Source organism: Pinus tabuliformis, chromosome 9 (assembly GCF_031772625.1).
Source record: "Pinus tabuliformis cultivar Carrire ecotype Pingquan chromosome 9, CPIR1, whole genome shotgun sequence".
NCBI classification, from domain to species: domain Eukaryota; kingdom Viridiplantae; phylum Streptophyta; class Pinopsida; order Pinales; family Pinaceae; genus Pinus; species Pinus tabuliformis.
In genome coordinates, this window is record NC_142307.1 from 1,006,908,902 (window position 1) to 1,006,932,299 (window position 23,398).

A 23,398-nucleotide genomic window follows, 5' to 3' on the forward strand; every position below is an offset into this window, starting at 1 on the left:
CACTGGTCGAGAAGGAGTCGGGGAAGAACGTGAAGGGTCTTAGGAGCGATAATGGTGGTGAATACATCTCGGACGAGTTCAAGGATTTCTGCAAGGCAGAAGGGATTCGTAGAGAGCTCATAGCTCCCCATAACCCACAGCAGAACGGGGTAGCTGAGCGGAAGAACAGAACGATTGTGGGTGCTGCACGGGCAATGTTGCATGATCAGGGCCTACCCCTTCACTTGTGGGCGGAGGCATGCAATACAACAGTTTATGTGCAGAACCGTTGTCCTCATAGGATACTTGGCATGAGTACACCCGAGGAGGCTTATTCTGGTAAGAAGCCTGATCTTTCTCATTTGAGGATTTTTGGTGCTAACGTTTACATGCATGTGACGAAGGATGCCAGAAAGAAGTTGGAGCCGACTGCAGAGGTTGGGATATTTGTGGGGTACACTGATACGCCCCACAACTATCGTGTGTATTTGCCAGACAGTGGTAAAACTGTTGTGCGACGGGATATAAAATTTCAGGAGGAGAAAGCCATGAAGTGTTCGCTTGAGAGGGAGCTACACTTGCATGCAGATGAGGAGCTATTAGTTCCTAAGGATGAGCTTCAGGACGTGGATCAGCCACAGGACGAGGTTCATGGAGTGGAAGAGACCACTCATGCAGCGCCAACCATCAGAGGGCGAAAGCGCTTGACAGAAGCTGAGCGACTGGCTCAAGATGCAGAGAAAGTTGTAGGACCACCTACAGCCCAACGCAGGCAGAGACAGTCACCTGATTGGTACACTGGATACATGGCTCTTATGAGGAAGTGTGTTGTGACTGAGCCATCCTCTTTCGAGGAAGCTGTGGAGGATCCCGCATGGGTAGACGCCATGGTGGAAGAGTATGATTCTATTGTCAGAAACAGTGCATGGGAGATTGTTCCTAGACCGGAAGGGAAATCAGTGGTGGGTTCGAGATGGATCTACAAAGTTAAGCAGGAAGCTGACGGGAGTGTGGAGAAGTACAAGGCAAGATTTGTTGCCCAAGGCTTTTCACAGATTGAGGGGATCGATTATGAGGAGACCTTTGCACCTGTCGCAAGGTATTCTTCCATACGGACGATTCTTGCTCTCTCAGCGCAGATGGGATGGCACATTCATCAGATGGATGTGAAGACTGCGTTCCTCAACAGAGTCATTGAGGAGGAGGTGTACATTGAGCAACCCGAAGGCTTTTAAGTCTTCAGCAGCGAGTCGCATGTGTGCAGGCTCAAGAGAGCGCTGTATGGGTTGAAGCAAGCACCACGTGCTTGGTACACACGGATAGACAGCTATTTCACAGGACTTGGATTCTCCAAGAGCGAGGCGGATCCGAACCTATACCAGATTGTGGTGGAGGGTAAGTTGCTTATCATTGTACTGTATGTTGATGATTTGATTCTAACGGGTGATGAGCTCTTGATACTGTCATGCAAGAAGGATCTTGCTACAGAGTTTGAGATGAAGGACTTGGGCCTCCTTCACTATTTCCTAGGATTGGAAATATGGCAGCGCAGTGGTGGACTGTTTGTTTCTCAGGGCAAGTATGCTCAGGAGATACTGGAGAAGTTCAACATGCATGGCTGCAAGCCTGTTGATACTCCTCTTCTTGGAGGTTGGAGGAAGGAGGATGCCACTTCGGGAGAAGAAGTGGATGCCACTGTTTATCGACAGTTGGTGGGGTCGCTGATGTATTTGGTCAATACACGACCTGATATATGCTATGCAGTTAACCAGCTTTCACAAGCTATGGTTAAGCCTACCAAGCTCTTCTGGAAGGCGGGCAAGCATGTATTGCGCTACTTGAGAGGCACATCGGGATATGGTTTGTGGTACAGACAGGAGGATGAGGTGAAGCCATGTGGCTTCACGGATGCAGATTGGGCAGGGAGCCCAACAAACAGAAAGAGCACATCAGGAGGGGTCTTCAGTATCGGATCGACAGCAGTTTCTTGGTACAGCAGGAAGCAGAGATCCGTGGCACTCAGTTCAGCGGAGGCCGAGTATATGGCAGCAAGTTTGGCTGCATGCGAGGCTATATGGATGAGGAAGATCCTGGTTGGTTTGTTCGGTTCTCATTTGGATCCTACTGTGATTTACTGTGATAACCAGAGTTGCATTAAACTCTCAGCTAATCCTGTATTTCATGATAGATCTAAACATATTGACATCAGGTACCATCATATCAGAGATTGTGTGCAGCGGAGGATCATGTTGCTTTCGTACATTCCAACGGAGGATCAGGATGCTGATATTCTGACGAAGGCTCTCACCAGGAGCAAATTCGAGTACCACCGAGGCAGGATAGGGGTTGCTGATAATCCATATCTTGTCGAGAGGGAGTGTTGAGATTGCAACAAGATGATGGAGCTTAGTGAAAAGAGTCGCCTTCACTAAGTGGGCCAGCATGCTATTTTTGGCGCAAGTCTATTTTTAGACTATGTCTATTTTTAGACATATGGATCATGTCTATGTTTATGGATGATTGATCAAGTTGGAAAAAATAGATGGACTTCTATTTTTGATGAAAGTGTGAGTGATCACAATGTGAGTGATCAAGTCTATTTTTAGACTGGCTGTCAAAAATAGAAAAGTCAAATATTATTATCTCACAATAATATTTGGACTATAAACTTAATCTTATTCTCTTGGAGCACTTCAGTTTGAGCTACGGAAGTGGCACATGCAGCTGTCAGAAGGAAATTCGTTTTTCTTATGAGTCAGTTGAGTTGTTACATGCATGACTTCAGTTAGAACTCAAGTGAGTTGAGTTTAGTGGACTGGAGGTACAGTTGATGGAGTTGTGTTCAGTTTAACTTAGTTAAACTGGTTGTAGTTAGTCTAACTGCAGATAGACTAATGATGAGTTGTTAAACTAATTATTAACTCATAATACAACTAAAGAATACATCAGTTAACTCAGTTGCATGTCAGTGCATGTTCAGTTCAACAAGGACAGGTGGTAGAGAATCAGATTGCTATCAGTTGTGACTATAGTTGTGCACCAGATCTTGCACAATCAAAGGATTGAGTATGCCAATGAGTTTGCTCACGTATTTGGCCCACATTTTAGCCTTTGCTCACGTCCACAAAGAGTGAGTGACTATTTTGCAGGTGAAAATCGAGTTTGGGAAGCAATTCTCATCAGTTCTTGAGCAGGTATTGAGCAGTGGAGGCAGGCAAGCAGTGGAAGAGATTTGGAGATCAGATCTGAGCTGTATTGTGTGTAACAGAGGTGGAGATACTTGTGAGAAGTATTATGCTGTGTAATGTTACATGACTCAATCATTAATATACAGATAGTGTGGGGTTTTTAGCGAGATGCTTTCCCCGTGATACATACTGTGTTAATGTGTGAATGCTCTTGATGTTTTATTGTTATTGATGTTGCTATATTCTTGATCAACGTAGAGGAGATTATGTATTATACATGTTCCGCTTAAATTGTATGATCAGGATAATCTCTGTTGAATATGTGTTAAATTATTCAAAATTTCTACATGGTATCAGAGCTAGATAATTGTAGAAAAAATTTCTACACTTACCAGTAGATGATTCTACAACATTGATCTCAAATATAGTTTCTAGAGGAAGGCTTTTAGATGGTGTATCTTGTGTGGCCAAAGTCTGAGTAATTTTAGAATTCTTATTTTTTTCTTTAGACTATTCGCTAACATAACCTATAATGCTATCAGCAGCATTATATCGTGATCCTGTAGGAGATGTAATAATGGGTTCACTTGTAGGGTGTGGTAAATTATGGAATGTTTCGTACAAAATTCCAGATTGAGTATTAACCAATTCTAAATATTATGCATGAGAAATTACTTGCTCTTTTGTCAAGACACCTCCCTTGGAAACATCTTCCGTGATAATGGGAAGAAGAGATTTTGTAAACCACAGCTAAAATTTAATCTGGAATGAAAACTTTGACTAAGCGATGTCTACGTCTCCATTCATGGATATGATTGAAGATGTGATTCAAATTCGATTGTTTTAATGAATTCAATAGTTTGGTACTAGGATCATAATAGATTGGTAGTTGAAAATGGGTTAAAAATTTTGTTTCGAGGGAGTTAAAGTTACAGAAAGAGGCACGAGGTAGCTCAATGTACCATTTAGCTGTCGAATTGATAAAATTTTGTTGGAAAAGATGTAGACGGATGGAAGCATCAATTAAAGAATTCGATTCCCACCAAAGATGATTTCTCATCACATGATTGGATGGATCCTATCCTGATTTCCCTTCAAATGTAGGAATGTCACTTGGTAACTTGTTAGGAATTGTCGGCCAAAAAGGATAGTAATAATTAGGATCATTAGTTAACTGAGATAAATCGAGTAGGTCTAACATTATAATAAATGGTAACTATTGTCTAGGATCTTGCAATAAAGTTTGATAACCTCGAGGGTTGAGACCAGCCCCTGCAAACAGATATCCAAGATATCCTAGAATATCTCGAGCAGTTGGAATTGGAATTCCACCAAGATAACTATGATGAAACATATCGGGTTTAGGTCGAACAAGGACTTGATAAGCATGACCAGGGTACAGTCAACTATAGAAAGCTTGAGCTAGGCCCATTTGACCCAATTAATATTTCCTCTGCACAGGTTGCACTTGGAAAGGTTGACCTTCGACAAATCGACTTTGAACAGGTTGAGTTTGAATAGATTGACCTTGAAAAGGTAGGTTTTGGAAAGTTTGGCCTTAATAGGTGAACTATGAATTTTTTTGCCTTGAAAATATGGAACCTGGTAAGCTTGACCTTGAAAAGGTAGGCTTTGGAAAGCTTGACCTTAAAAAGGTGTTTTCCCTATTGTGACAATAGGTTTCCTGATAGGAATCTGTGGTATAGACTGGACCATAGGAACAATTTAATAAGAAGAAGCCTATGGGATTTCTTGTGTTGTCTGAGGAGAAAATATTTGATTGGTTATTGGAATGGTTGTTTGTGATACTCCTGGAATAGGTGTTTGAGGAGAACTTGGAACCAGTTGTGAAGCAGTTGTTTGAACAGGGGTTTGTGGTGAACTCTGAATAGGTCATTGAATAGGTTTTTGAATAGGTGTTTGAGGAATTCCTTGAATATGTTGTTGGAAAAATGTTTGAGGAATTCCATGAATAGGATGATGGATAGGTGCAACAATACCTAGAATAGCTATCTGAGGTATAGTTTGTCCAGTAGGCTAAACATGTTGATAAAGTGGCACTTGTGGAGCACTTGGACCATACTATTGATTAAAGAAAGGATTCCAAATTTTGTTCATGCCAGGATAAGGAGTAACAATCAAATTTTGATTTACAACAGGTTGACCAAGGCCGGGTAGAGGTAACTAACCATAGGATCTAGCAAAATATTGATGTCGAACAATAGGTTGTCCCCCGGGATGGTAATAAACACTAATGGAGGTTACTTGATGGTTACTTGAATTACCAGACACCATGTGAATATGTTGGTCTAATGCCGTAAATTATTCAGGCATGGAATTCATGCTCTGATCCATAGACGTAGATAAACTAGATGACGAAGTGGAAGGTTGAGGAGAAGAAGTAGCTCTTGAAAATTTTTCACTGAGTCATTGGTATCGAGGAGGAACTGGTGGACCACCATACAATAGTGATTCTTGGATCTGGTAAACATAGACGAATCAATAGATTCACTCCCAAAAGCAATTCCTGACATAATTACCTATGGTGAATAAAAAGGAATGTGTGGCGGTGACAAATTCTAACCTAAAAACTCAAAGTTGTAGAAAACCAAAGGTCAAGTTCAAAATCAGAAAAGGGAACACTTGGGTCAAAAGTTTTAGCACCGATAAATGTTGAACGAGGTGTCTCTATTTATTAGGTAATGTCTTCAATAGTAACTAACCCATGAGGGAATTTAGTCAATACTATAAACTTCCTTCGAGGTGAATGTGGCTCAAGAGTAGGAGCTATAACAGCCGAAGGTGATTCAGGATGAGAAAGTTCAGACTCTGGTTCTTCTACTTCTTGTTTGGTAACTTCAATGTCAACAACTTCACCAGTGGTGGATTTTGTATGAACTACCTTGGTAATCTTTGGACTAGAGTGAACTAAACTTGATTCTACTTCCTGTTTTGGATTCAATTTGGTTTCTATTGTCTTAAATTGTAAAATTGTTGATGTTTTAGGTTTATCTAAGGCTTTTGATCCTGTAGATTTTGAATTTTCTATTTTTATCTTTTCCAACTCACTTGGTATATATTCAAGACGATGACCTCTCATTCTATGTGATTGTCTTGGTGATTCAACCATAGTTAAAATTGTATTACAAAATCAGAAAGTATTCACAATCCAATCCTAAGGTCTCTAAAAAGTATAAAAAACCAATTAACACATGCTAAAAAAATCTAAGGATTCAAACCATAGATTTTCACAGTAAAATCACTAGTTGGTAGTGACATCCAACGTCGCAAAAATTAAAGTGAAAAGTGGCTTTAGATATGGGCAAGTGGAACTAGTTACCCTGACAACTTGCTTAATAAAATGATCTAGTGCAAGTAACTTCACTTATTCCATCTCGAGTGAAGATTTCCCTCCAAAAATTCCAAATGAGTATAGTGAACATCTATTCTAGGTACAATAGGACCTTCCCTCTATCATTTCCTCGAGTAATAGACCTAGGATTATGATCACTAAGGTTACAAACTACAACAATTCTACCTGAGGAGACAGTCGTAAATTATACGTACATGCAAAGGGCAGAGTAACAAAGCTCAATCCCCTTGAAATCTCCTTAACATGGTTAATTGGAGGTTTACTTTCGAGTGACCACAAGTACCTTTTGGCACCATTGTAATACATTTAATTCACTCTACAATAGCCAATGAAGTGGGTATGATCACTTCAACAAGTCTGATATGATCTCGTGCTTGGAGCTTCCCAGAGAAAAACTGAAATAATTGGATTTATCTCCCTATCGCAAGATTCTAGTGTTTGTCTGCAACTTTTGGAAAGTTTAATCACTTTCCTATTCCAAATCCCTACTCTTAATCTATTGTATGTGGTAAATATGCCTAAGAATAAAAATTTCTAGATTTATTCTTAATTAGCGTTGATTTAATGGTTGTTTTTACACAAAGGTAATGGATGTGAAACTTGATGAAATTATGACTTGACGCAATCCTAATGCAATCCAAATGGTAGGGAAAGAGTTTTTCACTTTTTTAGTTGAGATATAAACAAAAATTCAAAATCCCATTACAATATTTTCGCTGAAATGCAACTAACCAATTTGAGATCACCCAAATATTGAAAACGATTTTGAATCTTCACTTTTCCCAATAATACAAGAAAACCAAAAGATCTCCCTTTTCATATAAGTACTCAAAAATTCGAACAATGCAACAAGAAACTAATGATGGCTAAAAAATAACTTTTCCATAATTGAATGATACAACTTTGCTTGCAGTCACTAATCAAGTTCATAAACACTTCCAACAAATAGACGAAAATTGTTTTTTCATTACAACATTTGCATACAAAGTATTTTCACAAACTAAACCTAATATTGTAAAACATTCACTTTGACATTGAAAATCAACTTTTGCAAAAGAGTAATATGGAATAAAACTTGATTTAATTAACAAAAGAAAGATAGACAATCAACTCAACATGAACAACAAATCTTTCTCTTGATAGGTCAAACATTCATAAGGCAAGTCTCAACCCTAATTTACAAATCAAGACTAATCACAAGAAAAAGATCAAAATAGCATTCAATCTGACTGACAAATACCCATATAAGGTTCTAATAGGTGTAAAACAACAAGAAAAACACAAATTTGTGATTTGAAGAGGAAACAAGTGAGTTTTTAAAATTTTCCAGGCATGACAGTCTTTGGAATTAACTAGTGCACATGCACTCTCTTGCTAAAGGTTAGGTGCGCATATCTGCACACTATGCCTAAAGTAAAAGTGTGCACAATAGGGAAATTCAATAAAAACAAAAATAAACCAAATCCAACCCAAAATCTAAATTTCAAACTTCCTAAACACTCAACTAAGGCTTGTGCAGTAGTTTGAAAAGATAAAACAGGGAAACATACAGAGATTGAAACGATTCCCCAATGGAGTAGCCAAATTTTTATGAGGAAAAATCCCTCTCACAGATAAGAGAAATATCGCTAGGCTTCCAAGAACCATAGTAACAAACACACCGTAATTGCTACCTTTCTCTAAGTCTTGATATTTTGAAAGTAATAAAATGAAATAAGCCTCTTACTGGTTTAGCGAACTGATTGATGAAGTCCCTAAAAGCTTTCGATCACATTCTCTTTGATGCTGTAAATGTCCTCTCATCATTCCCAACAGCTTCTCCATGATGTTATGAAAGATATCTACAAAGACAGAGACAAAATAAGAGATCAAAGCATACATGATATAGTCAAAGAGACAATGAACTAATTAACCAAATATACAATGAAAACTGAGAAATTATGCAACCAAAAATCATGTAGCTGATCAAGGAATCCTACAAACCAAATCAGTAGAGATTTAACTGAGAAAGAACAATTTATTATATTCATAAAACTGGAGAAAATCCTTACAACGATGTATCCTTGATGTAGCAAGCCCTTTCTGCAATCTCCAACCGTCTCCCTTTCCAGACAAGCCTTCCAACCTAATCTAAACAACATAAACACAGTTCCAACAATCCTTTCTCAAACCCCAAGCCTCCAATGGCTATATAGACCAAGTATGAGAAGTTATGGATCCAGTATCCAAGGGATGAGATTCACTATTAGTGGGATAGAGGTACCATAAAGGAAGGGGAGTTACTCCATGTTATGAAACCAGCTCACAAAAAGATAGAAAAGAGAGATCCACACCTTAGAATTCAGCCTCTTCGAGGGGGCAACCTCCTTTACATTACATAAATGAACAATTCTTGGATGATACAAATGACAAAACCTCCTTTCTATATATAGGAGTCTAAGGAGTCACAATATAATCCAGCCGACCGAACAATAATAATATAAAGCCACAAAAATAATAATAGAGGGATTCTATGGGGCACAGAAATAACAATATGTGGGTAATAGGGGCACAACAATATACATAAGGGGTATAACTACAATAGTAATGGGGTAATCACTAGTATTATAGGGACCCAACATGCCCCTCTCCTTCAAAAAAAGTGTTGTCCTCAACGCTTGAGCAGTTCTGGATACTTCTGCATAAAATTCTCATCCTCCCATGTGGAATCTTCAGCGGATAAGTTCTTCCACTTGATAAGATACTCTGAAATTGATCGATTTCGTAGCTGCCGAGTTCTTGTTTCTGTGATTGCTTCTGGTTCCAATATAATTTTTCCTTCCTTGTCAAGTTCTGGCAATATTGTTTGAACTGGGAGCTTGTCGCCTATAACCTTCTTTAAACATGAAACATGGAAAACTGGGTGCAATCGAGAAGCTGCAGGAAGCTCCAATTTGTATGCCATAGTACCAATCTTTTCCAACACCTTGTACGGACCATAATACTTTGGTGATAATTTATTATCCTTCTTAGCTTGCTTTAGGGACATTTGCTTATATGGTTGTAGCCGTAGGAATACCCAATCACCTACATCAAAACTTCTTTCACTGCGATGTTGATCTGCCTGTTGTTTCATTCTATTTTGTGCCAACACGAGGTTATCCTTTAAGAGTTGTAGGAGTTGTTGTTGATGTTCGATGTGATGTTCCACTGCTTGAACCTTAGAATTTTCTCTTAAATATGATGTGATTGATGGTGGTTGGTACCCATAAAGTGCCATAAATGGGGTCATTTTTGTTGTTGTATGGAAGGAAGTGTTATACCACCATTCAGCCAGAGGCAACCATTTGACCCATTGTGTCTGTTTATCAGATACAAAGCAACGAAGATATCCTTCCAAACATTTGTTTACTATCTCAGTTTTCCCATCAGATTGAGGATGATAAGAAGAGCTATGAGCTAACTGAGTACCAAGACAAGAAAATAATTCTGTCCAAAAATTTCCAGTGAAAATGGGATCTCTGTCACTTACAATAATCTTTGGGTTTCCATGTAGCTTTTGAACTGTTTCCATAAATGCAGTAGAAACTGTACTGGCTTTAAATGGATGTGATAATTCACAAAAGTGTGCATACTTGGTAAGTCTGTCAACTACCACCATGATGATGTTGGAAATAATACTGAGAGGGGGGGTGAATCAGTATTATCAGATCAATCAAACTTTTCAATGCTCAGAAACATATACGCTACTTCAGTTAAGTGAACCAGCGTGTACACGCTACTGTGACTAAGTAAAACAGCGTATAAGAAGAAAACTCACAATTTAGTTAGCTTATTCTTCAGTTAAGTGCATCAGGACATTATTCACCACATTAACAGTAAACATGTGCAGTATAACAGAACATATCAAAAGCCACACACATGAACACCAAGATATAAGGTGGAAACCCAATGTGGGTGAAAACCACCTGCTGCAAGTTGTCTCTATCTTTCTTTAATATGAAACTTCAGTTTACAATATTTTGTACTGGTGCAGCCTTATCCCAGTACGCAGGCTACAACCTGCAGAAGGCTACAACCTTCTCTCGTTCTCCAAACTTCCTTGGAAGGGAGCTCCAACCCCCTTTGCTCTTGTACTAGCCAAGATACTAGTACGTAGGTGCTGACCTACAATCTTCTTTCTTTCAGGTATCACTTTTCATACATTTTCAGACTTGGATATTCCTGAAGCACAACATTACAATCTGAAGACCACAATTCATTCAATTTCCACAACAGATCATTGAAGCATAAAACAACCAAACTCTGAATCACTGAACCACTGAACCCTGTCAATCACCAGTTACCAGAACACAGAGCAGACTACAGAACTCTGTAATAACTGTCAGACCCCACTGTAAACCCAAAATCAAGCTTCAAAAAATATACGCTACTTCAAGGAGCAAAACCCGCGTATACACGCGCTTTTACCGAAGCCAACCTGCGTACAGATCTAAAAATAAACTTTCTCAATTTGCAGCTGTACCAGACATTAGTTAGACCCAGAACATAGCATTGCGACAATATGCAGATCTAGAAATAAGCATAATCAACCATATCATGATAGTGCATTTCAAACCATTAGATCCCGATCTATCCTTAGATCTAGTCTTCCATCAACCAATGTGATCTCTCCTTGGCTTAGATCAAGCAACCCAGCACCTGCAAATCAGATCTCTTTCACTCTTAGATATTCAAGCCCTTGTCGAAAGATGCCTTTGCCTAATGATCTTCTTCTCCTTATATAGCCTTAGGCCTTGCTCAATACCAAGAGCCAAAACCATAGTAACATAATACCATCAACTCCAAAACTAGGGATCGACACGCCCGTTGAGACACAATGGTCCGAAACCATAGGCACAATTTCCAAGGTCTAACCACCATGGACCAAAGGTGCTTTTCCACAGACACGCGCTTTTTCTGAATCCAACTAGCGTGTACACGCGACTTGGGCTTAACGAACCTGCGTATATGAACTTCCTTGGCATGCTGTACTAAGATCTGTCTTCTGATTAAGGTGCCATCACCTGTACCAGCTTCTGAGCACCTGTACCAACCTCTGAGTGAGTTGCCATCAAGGACAACATTTGAATCATAATGCCAACAATCTCCCCCTTTGGACTTGATGGCAACCACCACACCAAGTCACTCTCCCCCTTTGACATCAAGGGCAAAGGGCTGTGCTCCCCCTGAGAACATGCTGATATTGTTGAGAACATGCTGATACCTCTGCTTGGCTGTGCGGACTCATGCTCCCCCTGACAGTAGGCCAGATCTGCAAAAGATGTTCTTCAACAAGAACCATAAGGGACTTTCCTATCACCAAAAGACTCAATAAATACATCCATACTCCCTACCAAGAGGGGACATATCAGAAACAATCATTTATATTACAGCATTCATCCCAGGCATAGTGGGGAAACCAACATGGGCCGTTACATGGCCTTGACACCATAAAGGAGATATCACAAGAGAGATAGAGACAACAAATCTAGACCAAGACTTATGAAAGTTATCAGCAGCATATTATAAACATCTTTTTAGATCAGCAACCAGGATTTCTTTCTGAGCTTCTTTTCCTGAAATCAACAATCAAAACAGCTGAATGCCAACAATGCTTTATGAGACTTTTAAGCTGCTCCCCCTGAACCTGTGCCTGCTGCACTCCCTGAAACCGAGCCTGAAGAATTCTGACATACCCATTGCTGTTCAGAACTCCAGAGAGTGCCCTTGCTGGTCAGATTTTCATATACGCGATTTCTCCTGCATGAACCAGCGTATGGACGCGGATATACTCTCTGCAACTTGCGTACACCATACACGCGACTTTCCTAGCATAAATCCGCGTGTATACGCATATATACCTTTCGTAACTTGCGTATATTAACTTTTCTGTTGAACAGACAAACTTCAACAGTAGGATGAAGCATCTACTACTCCCAGCTTTTGTCTGAGATATTCAAAAGTTTCCCTGGGCAGTGGTTTTGTGAGAATATCAGCAACTTGTTCCTTAGAAGGAACATACTCCAATTTAACCTTCTGCTCAAGCACTTGCTCCCGAAGAAAATGGTACTTGATTGGTATGTGCTTGGTCTTTGAGTGCATGACTGGATTCTTTGAAATGCTGATTGCACTTGTATTATCACATAAGATAGAGACAGGTGGAGCGCAAGTGATTTGAAAGTCCTGCAAGGTCTGCATCATCCAAAGAAGTTGTGTGCAACAAGATGCTGCAGCCACATATTCTGCTTCAGTTGTAGATAAGGCAATCGAACTTTGTTTCTTGCTGAACCAAGATACTAATCTGGAACCCATGAAGAAAGCACCACCACTTGTGCTTTTCCTATCATCCACACTTCCAGCCCAATCTGCATCTGTGTAAGCATGAAGAGTGAGATCCGTATTTCTAGGATACCATAAGCCATAGTTTTGGGTCCCTTGAAGATATTTGAAGATTCTTTTGACTGCCTGAAGATGAGTTTCTTTTGGGTTGGCTTGAAATCTTCCAACCATTCCTACTGCATGAGTAATGTCTGGTCGAGTACCTGTCAAATAAAGCAAACTCCCAATCATGGATCTATAAGTGGGTTGGTGAACTGCTGCTGATTCATCATTTGCACTGAGGCTACATCCTGTAACCATGGGTGTACATACTGGCTTTGACTCTTCCATTCCATACTTCTTCAAGATCTGCTTGAGGTATTTGGTTTGAGACAAGAAAATACCTCCTTCATTTTGTTGGATTTACAATCCAAGAAAATATGTCAATTCTCCAAGAAGTGACATTTCGAATTCTTTCTGCATAACCAAGGCAAAGTTTTGACTCATAGTCTCTTCATTGCTGCCAAAAATAATATCATCTACATAAACAACAAGTATTAGCAATTTGTCATTTTCAACTTTTATATAGAGATTGCTATCTGTTGATCCTTTTGAAAAGCCTTGTTGGTGAAGATATTTGTCCAACCGATAGTACCAAGCCCTTGGAGCTTGTTTGAGTCCATAGAGTGCCTTTTTCAATCTGCATACAAGGTTTGGATCATTCCCAAGAATGAAACCATCTGGCTGCTCAATATATACTTCTTCTTCTAAGTCTCCATTCAGGAAGGCTGATTTCACGTCCATTTGAAATACCTTGAAGTTTTGAAAGCTTGAGAAAGCAAGAAACATTCGGATGGCCTCAAGTCTTGCCACAGGAGCAAAGGTCTCTTCAAAATCTATTCCTTCTTGCTGTGCATATCCTTTACAAACAAGTCTGGCCTTGTTTCTAATTACTTCTCCATTTTCATTTAATTTATTCTTGAAGACCCATTTTGTTCCTATTACATTCTTATTTTTTGGTCTAGGAACTAATTCCCAAGTGTTGTTCTTTTCGATTTGCTCAAGTTCTTCATCCATTGCTTTGACCCAACTTTCATCTTTGCATGCCTCTTTCACATTTTGTGGTTCAATGGAGGAGAGTAATGCCAAGTAGCTTGAAGCTTCTGCAAGTGTCCTTCTTGTTTGTACTCCTGTTTCTTTCTGCCCCACAATCTGAGTTTCTGGATGATTCTTTTGGACATATCTGGATGGAGTCTTCTCTTCTATTCTTGTCTGCTCCTCTGGTTCTTCTTGAAATTCTTCTTCTTCTTGAGGTTCTTCTTCTTCATCATTTCGCCTTTGAGAATAACCTTCATCTTCTTCAATGTCTTCACGATGAACTTGCCTAGGAATATATCCCTTCTCATCAACCACTATATCAATACTGTCAACAATTCTGCCAAGTCTTTTATTGTAGCACTTGTATGCTTTGCTATGTGGAGAATAGCCAAGAAGAATGCCCTCATCTGCCCTTGGTTCAAGTTTGCCGAGTTGCTCATCAGTATTCTTAATATAACATTTGCTCCCAAAGATCTTGAAGTGCTTCACGGAAGGAGTTTTATCACTCCAAAGCTCATGAGGTGTTTGAGTGCTATTTACTCGGACATTTGTTTTGTTAAGAATAATAACAGCAGCATGAGCAGCTTCACCCCAGAAGGTTGCAGGAGTACCTGATTCATCGAGCATAGCACGAGCCATTTGTTGGATGGTTCTGTTCATTCTTTCCACAACCCCATTTTGCTGAGGAGTTCTAGCTGTAGAGAATTCCCTTCTTATCCCATGTTCATCACAGAAATCGAAAAATTCATTTGATGTGAACTCCCCACCTCTGTCAGATCTGAGGCATTTAATTTTGTGTCCTGATTCATTTTCAGCCAATGCTTTGAATGATTTGAATTTTTCGAATGCTTCATCTTTGTGCTTCATAAGCCCTAACCAAACAAACCTTGAGAAATCATCAATGAATAATATCAGATATTCTTCTCCTCGAGGTGTCCTTTTCCTAAATGGACCACATACATCTGTATGGACTAGCTCAAGAGGCAAGCTAGCTGATCCTTCCTTCTCTGGAAAGTTAGTTCTGGTTTGCTTTCCAAACTGACAAGATTTGCATATGGTGTTGTCTGGAATTTTGATATCTGGAAGATCGCGAACTGCCTGATATTTGCATGCTTTCCTTATTTGTGAGAAGCTTAGATGTCCCAACCTTCGATGCCATAACCAATGCTCTTCATCCTTGCTAAGATAGCATTGTTGTTGTCCTTCTTCAAATATGTACAGATTATTTGGAGTTCTTTTGCCTTTAAGAACTGTTTTACCTGTATCAAGATCACGAACAAGACATCCATTTGATCTGAAAATAACCTCGGTTCTTTGATCACACATCTGACTGACACTTAGAAGATTATGCTTCAATCCATCAACATACAAAACATTTCCAGCCTTGACCTTTTCCTTCAAAGGAGCAATACCTTTTCCTTTTATAGTTGCAGGAGTATCATTTCCAAAAGAGACTTTCTTTCCTTTTTCTAAAGTAGAATAAGATTCAAGCTTTTCTTTATCACCTGTCATATGTTTCGAACATCCACTGTCAATGTACCATAGATTTTCCTGTCCTTCTGCATAAAATGCTATCCCACATCTTTCTGTTTGAGGTTCCTTTATTCTCCATGTTTTGGTGCTTGTGGCTTGTTCCTTTTTCTCCTGAAACCTGCTCCTGCATTCAGAGTCTTTATGACCAAAATTATTGCAAATAGAACATTCAACTTCATTTTCAAGAATCGAAAAGTTGTTATAGGTCCTTTTTGTAATCCCTGTCATACTTCTTTGTTTTTGAGCTTCCCTAGTCATGATTGTTTTATATGCAACACACTGAGCTGCTTTGTGACCAAAGTTATGGCAAGAAAAGCATTGTCCATTGAAGAAGCTTCTGCGGTTATTGAATCTACCAGCCAACTGATTGTAATTTCTATTTTCATCTATTCTTGTGCCAAACTGAGAAGATTTTACCTGTGGTAGGTTGTAGCTTTTGTTCACCCTTAAGAAGGATTGTCCCTGATAGTTTCTGTTTGTAATTCGTCCCTGCTTTACCTGATTATCTTCATTGTTCTTCTGCTCATTTCTTCTTGCTGCATCAAGATAACTTTTTGAGGTGGATGCTTGAGAGGTTTCTCCATTATAGCCCAAACCTGTTTTGTTTAGAGGAGACCGCTGCACATTGATAATCTCATCCAAAGTTTCAGATCCTTTGACAAACTTAAGATTAATAGCTTTTGTTTTCTCAATTTCTTTTCTGAGACCAACAATTTCACCTTCTAGTTTTTCAAGATGTTTTTCCTTTTCATCAATTTGAAATTGCAGAGTATCAATGATCACACTCTTTTCTTCTATGCATCTCTTGAGTCTAGTAATTTCATTATAGAGATTATCCACATCTACAGCATCCTCATAATCATCATCTTCAAATGCCATTAACAGTTTATATTTATTACCTTGTTCATCTTCATCACTGTTTGATAAGCCATCACTATCTTCATGGGTGTAGTAGCTTTTCTTATTTGCACTTTGTTTCTTGCTCCATCTAGCCGGTTCTTTTCCTTTATCCTTATAAGGACATTTTGCAGCATAATGACCTACTCTTCCACAAGCAAAGCATTTGAAAGGTAGCTTACCTCTGAACCTTCCAGCACCCCTTTGAATATTTCTGACAAAATTTGATTCTTCCTCTTCTTCTGGAACATGGCTTGCTTCATAGTAATCTTCTTTTCCCGATGCCTTAAAAGCAGCTTCCCTTCTGTCTGATGGACCTCCCTTTCTCATTTCATAAGCAGTTAGAATTCCATGTAGCTGAGACATAGTGAGAACTTTGAGATTTTCCTTTTCTTCTATTGCAGATACTTTAGATTCAAACTTGGGGGATAATGATCTTAGAATCTTTTGAACTACTATAGTCTCTTTTATTTCTTCACCCAAATTTTTCATACAATTAACAATCTCATCTACCCGAAGAAAATAATTAGCCACACTTTCATCATTATACATCTTGAGAGTCTCATATTGAATCCTGAGAGTTTGAAGTTTAGCCTCCTTTACCTGTTCATCTCCTTCATAGCTAGTGATCATTTTGTCCCATATCTCTTTTGCTGATTTGAAGTGCATGACCTTCATGAATTCTGTTTGGGATATACTTCCTAATAGAGTACTGACTGCTTTTGCATTTGTTTCATATGTCTTTTTCTCAGCTGGATCTGTAGGAGTAGCTGAAGGAAAAGCATAGCCTGTTTCTACAATGTTCCAAACTTCTGTACCAAGAGATTGAAGATATGCAGTAACTCTTACCTTCCAATAATTGAAATTTGTTCCATCAAAAACCGGTGGCCTGATTGATGCTTCTTTCTCGTAGTTGCTCATGATGAATGATCTACCTTCAAGCGATCAAGCTTCTCTGAAGGACCTGCTCTGATACCAATTGTTGGAAATAATACTGAGAGGGGGGGTGAATCAGTATTATCAGATCAATCAAACTTTTCAATGCTCAGAAACATATACGCTACTTCAGTTAAGTGAACCAGCGTGTACACGCTACTGTGACTAAGTAAAACAGCGTATAAGAAGAAAACTCACAATTTAGTTAGCTTATTCTTCAGTTAAGTGCATCAGGACATTATTCACCACATTAACAGTAAACATGTGCAGTATAACAGAACATATCAAAAGCCACACACATGAACACCAAGATATAAGGTGGAAACCCAATGTGGGTGAAAACCACCTGCTGCAAGTTGTCTCTATCTTTCTTTAATATGAAACTTCAGTTTACAATATTTTGTACTGGTGCAGCCTTATCCCAGTACGCAGGCTACAACCTGCAGAAGGCTACAACCTTCTCTCGTTCTCCAAACTTCCTTGGAAGGGAGCTCCAACCCCCTTTGCTCTTGTACTAGCCAAGATACTAGTACGTAGGTGCTGACCTACAATCTTCTTTCTTTCAGGTATCACTTTTCATACATTTTCAGACTTGGATATTCCTGAAGCACAACATTACAATCTGAAGACCACAATTCATTCAATTTCCACAACAGATCATTGAAGCATAAAACAACCAAACTCTGAATCACTGAACCACTGAACCCTGTCAATCACCAGTTACCAGAACACAGAGCAGACTACAGAACTCTGTAATAACTGTCAGACCCCACTGTAAACCCAAAATCAAGCTTCAAAAAATATACGCTACTTCAAGGAGCAAAACCCGCGTATACACGCGCTTTTACCGAAGCCAACCTGCGTACAGATCTAAAAATAAACTTTCTCAATTTGCAGCTGTACCAGACATTAGTTAGACCCAGAACATAGCATTGCGACAATATGCAGATCTAGAAATAAGCATAATCAACCATATCATGATAGTGCATTTCAAACCATTAGATCCCGATCTATCCTTAGATCTAGTCTTCCATCAACCAATGTGATCTCTCCTTGGCTTAGATCAAGCAACCCAGCACCTGCAAATCAGATCTCTTTCACTCTTAGATATTCAAGCCCTTGTCGAAAGATGCCTTTGCCTAATGATCTTCTTCTCCTTATATAGCCTTAGGCCTTGCTCAATACCAAGAGCCAAAACCATAGTATCATAATACCATCAACTCCAAAACTAGGGATCGACACGCCCGTCGAGACACAATGGTCCGAAACCATAGGCACAATTTCCAAGGTCTAACCACCATGGACCAAAGGTACTTTTCCACAGACACGCGCTTTTTCTGAATCCAACTAGCGTGTACACGCGACTTGGGCTTAACGAACCTGCGTATATGAACTTCCTTGGCATGCTGTACTAAGATCTGTCTTCTGATTAAGGTGCCATCACTTGTACCAGCTTCTGAGCACCTGTACCAACCTCTGAGTGAGTTGCCATCAAGGACAACATTTGAATCATAATGCCAACAGATGACACTCTTTCCCTCAGACTTGGGTAAACCTGTGATAAAATCCATTGAAACCTCCTCCCAACGTTGGCTTGGAATGGATAAAGGTTGTAATAGACCCGATGTCTTAATTGTTTCAACTTTATTTTGTTGGCAAACCAAACATTCCGCTACAAACTTTTGAATATCTGATTTAAGGCCATCCCAAAAAAATTCCTTCTTAACCCTGTGGTAAGTTTTTAAAAATCCTGAGTGCCCTCCTAAGGGAGAAGTGTGCAATTCCATAAGAATCTTTTGTTTTAGCTGGGAATTCTTACAGATGTATAAGCGATCTTTGTACCATAACAAATCATTTTTCCATCTAAATGTATCAGAAGTACTTGAATCTTGTTGTAGCTTTCGAATAAGTTCCCACACTTCTTCGTCATTCTTCCATTCCTCCTTTGCTTCATTTATCCAATTTGGTTGGATAATAGAAATGGCACACAACAATGCTTCCATATCCTCATCCTTTCTTGAGAGTACATCTGCCACCACATTTTGCTTCCCTTTTTTGTAGATGATTTCAAAGTCGTAACCCAACATCTTTGTGACCCACTTTTATTGCTCTTCAGAGGATAATATTTGTTCTAAAAAGTATTTAAGGCTATCATGATCCATTTTTACCTTGAAGTGTCTTCCCATTAGGTAGGGTCGCCATTTCTTAAGTGCATGGAGTATTGCCAACATTTCCTTCTCATAAATAGCTTTGCTTAAAAACTTTCCCTTGATTGGACAACTTTCAAAAGCAATGGGTCTTTCATCTTGCATTAGAACAGCACCAATTCCATTTCCTGAAGCATCACATTCCACAATAAAGGTTTTTGTGAAGTCCGGCGTAGCTAAGACTGGTGCTTGGCACATTGCCTCCTTAAGATGTTTAAAGGCCTTTGTTGCTTCCGGAGTCCATGAAAATGAATCTTTCTTCAATAATGTTGTTAGAGGTGCTGCTATTCTCCCATAATTCTTAACAAACTTGCGATAATACCCTGTCAACCCAAGAAATCCTCGCAGATGCTTTATGGATGTGGGGATTTTCCATTCCTTAATGGCTTTAATTTTGCTAGGGTCTACCTTAACTCCATGAGATACAATATGACCCAAATATTCCACCTCCTGGACTCCAAAGAAACATTTGGATCTTTTTGCATACAATTGTTTCTCCTCCAATAGTTGTAGCACCTTGTCAACATGTTCAACATGATCCTTCCAAGACTTGTTGTAGATTAGTATGTCATCAAAAAATACTAACACAAATTTTCTAAGGAATGGTTTGAAAATTGAATTCATCAAACCTTGAAATGTTGAAGGTGCATTGGTAAGGCCAAAAGGCATGACCAAAAATTCATAATGACCCTCATGAGTTCTAAATGCCGTTTTCAGAATGTCTTCAATCTTCATTCTGACTTGATGATATCCTGAATGAAGATCCAACTTGGTGAAGTAAATTGATCCATGCAATTCATCCAGTAATTCATCGATGACAGGAATGGGGAACTTATCTTTAATAGTGAGCTTGTTGAGCTCCCTATAATCTGGACACATGCGCCATGATCCATCCTTCTTATGCACCAATACTACTGGAGCTGAGAAAGAACTTTGACTCGGTTGAATTATACCAGCCTCTAGCATTTCTGCAACCATACGTTCAATTTCACTTTTTTGGACATATGGATATCTGTACGGCCTGATGTTTGGAGGAACACTTCCTGGAATCAGATGAATAGCATGATCATGATCACACATAGGTGGGAGACCTTTGGGAGTCTCAAATACCTTGGAATGATTGTCCAAGACTTTTTGGAGATCTGGAGAAATAGATGATTCCAATGTGGAAACATCTAGCGAACATAATTGTGCAATTACACCTCTTTGCTCCTTTTTCAGAAGCTTTGTCATGCCATTAGAGCTGATTATCTTTCCTGGTTTCCCTGCAATACCCCTTAATTCGACTTCCTTTCCTTCCACAGAAAATTTCATGAAAAGTTCTTGAAAATTAAAAGCTATTGTACCCAAGGATTGTAGCCATTGGACTCCTAGTACAACATCAGCACCTCCCATTGGAATGGAAAGCATTGGGTTATTCAATACATATTCTCCCATGGATAGCTTGATATTATGGCACTTTCCAGAACAATTTATTGTTCCTCCATTTGCAATCATCACTTGACACTCTGGTGCTGGATATAGGAAGCAATTCAATTCTTTTGCTACCCTACAATGAATAAAATTGTTGGTGCTTCCTGAATCAATCAACACTATTACCTTTTTCTTCTTGATTTGTCCTTCTATCTTGATGGTTTGAGGAGTGGTAATTCCCGCCAATGCATTACAAGATATGGTCGGATTTATTTGTTCTTCATCTAGGCTTTGTTCCTGGAATATATCCTCTTCTTTTGACCTTTCTTGCTCCTTTTCTTCTTCCTCTTCACAATCTATGTAGAATAATTTCTTCTCAGCACACTTATGACCTTTTGTGTATTTGCTATCACAATTGTAACAAAGCCCTTTTGCTCTTTTTTCTTCCAATTGTTGTGGTGTCAACCTTGTAGGTTGTGGAAGACTATGGGCAACAACACTTACGTCTTTATAGTTGTGAATGGTATGCTTCCTACTTGCCATAATTTTGCTTTCCATTTTTCTTGCTAACCTGAATGCCTTCTCTAATGAATCAGGTTCCCAAAGCCGCACATCATGTTGGATATTATCCTTTAAAGACCCTATGAACACATCAATCCTATGCTCCTCTGGAATATCTTTTACCCTTATGTTCAATTTTTGGAACTCCTCAATGTGCTCCATTATTGAACCCTTTTGTTTGAGACTTATCAATTGGCTAAAAAAAGTGTTGCTTTTTGTATCTGCATAATGTGCTATCAATTCTTCCGTAAAAATTGCCCAAGTGATAAAATATTTACGAGAACAAAGCCATTGATACCATACAAACTGATTTGGTTCCAAATATAAAGTTGCCATACGTACCTTTTGTGTGTTTCGCACATTATTGAGATCGAAGAATTGCTCCATCTGTAATATCCATGTGGCGGGATCCTTGCCATCAAACTTCCTCATATTGATTTTTGGAACATGGTGAGTCTTCGATCCAACATTAGAGTCTATGGAATCATGATTAACATTTCTTTTGTTCTCATCATGAGTTTCCTTTAGTACTCTTTCACCCTTAGTGACCATTTCTTGTAGCAACTTATCCATCTTATCATCCATGCCATCAATTTTAGTGTCCATGCCATTCACCTTAGCTTCCATGCCATCCATCTTAGCTTCTACACCTTTCTTTAAACCATCCATCTTAGCTTCTACATCTTTCCTTAAACCATCCATTTTAGATTCTGTTGCTTTTTGTGCAAGTGACACTCGTTGCACTTGTTCTTGTAATTTTGATATATCATATAGCATTTCTTCTTCTTCTTCATGAGTCATGCTAGAGATTTCAGGCTCCTTACTAGGTGTTTGCATTTTCCTTCCTCGGGGCATCAGTTACTGATAATAATTCTCTAATGTTCCCTTTGAATTCCTTCAAAATAAATTTTCAAACCAAGCTTAAGCAAAAATTAAAGAAAATCTACACACCTTTTTTCACTTTGTAGGAGCTCGATATTGCCTCCAATGTATCTATGTACTTTCTGATTATCTAGTTCTGAATTTCTGATCTGTAGTAGCCCTCTATGTCCTGTTTCCAATGCCACAAGTCTGACCCAAATTGGATTCTCCAAGGAAGAGTTATGCGAAATCTCCCACAGTGACTTGATTATAGACTAGTTCAGTAGAGCGAACTTGTACGACGTGCCACGTGTCGCTGTTTCAACCTTTGACTCTGAAAAATATATAAACGAAAACTACATTCCGTCCTCTTTCTGTAAATTCTTACAAAGTTTCAATCCGATGCTCATAAAGAACGTTATGACTATTTTCCCCAGGTCACCTGTTTTGAGTGTAATTCAGGAGTCTGCAAAAAGACCAACTTCCTCAAATCATATCTCCAAAAATATCACGCGAAAAACTCTGAAATTTGGACCCAAGGTGCAGCGTGATTTCTTCTCAAATGGGTTTTGTTTGCGACTTCTGAAACAAGACAGAATAAAAGTTATAGCGACAATTCCACTATGACCTATTTGGAGCAGCGAAACCCTAGAATCCAAAGCTCTCATACCAAATGTTATGAAACCAGCTCACAAAAAGATAGAAAAGAGAGATCCACGCCTTAGAATTCAGCCTCTTCGAGGGGGCAACCTCCTTTACATTACATAAATGAACAATTCTTGGATGATACAAATGACAAATAAGCACATGGTTATGAATGCAATCCTATGGGCTTCAAAAATAAACCTTGAGGGTGTTAGTGTCGACCTTGGAAAAACAAATCGCATTCCCGTCAATGTTGGTCCCATTGATACTTGAATATGATCAAACACATGTTTGGTTTGGGTTGGCTCCAATTTGAATTATGAATCGTAATATATATATATATATATATATATGAGATTTCTCACAAA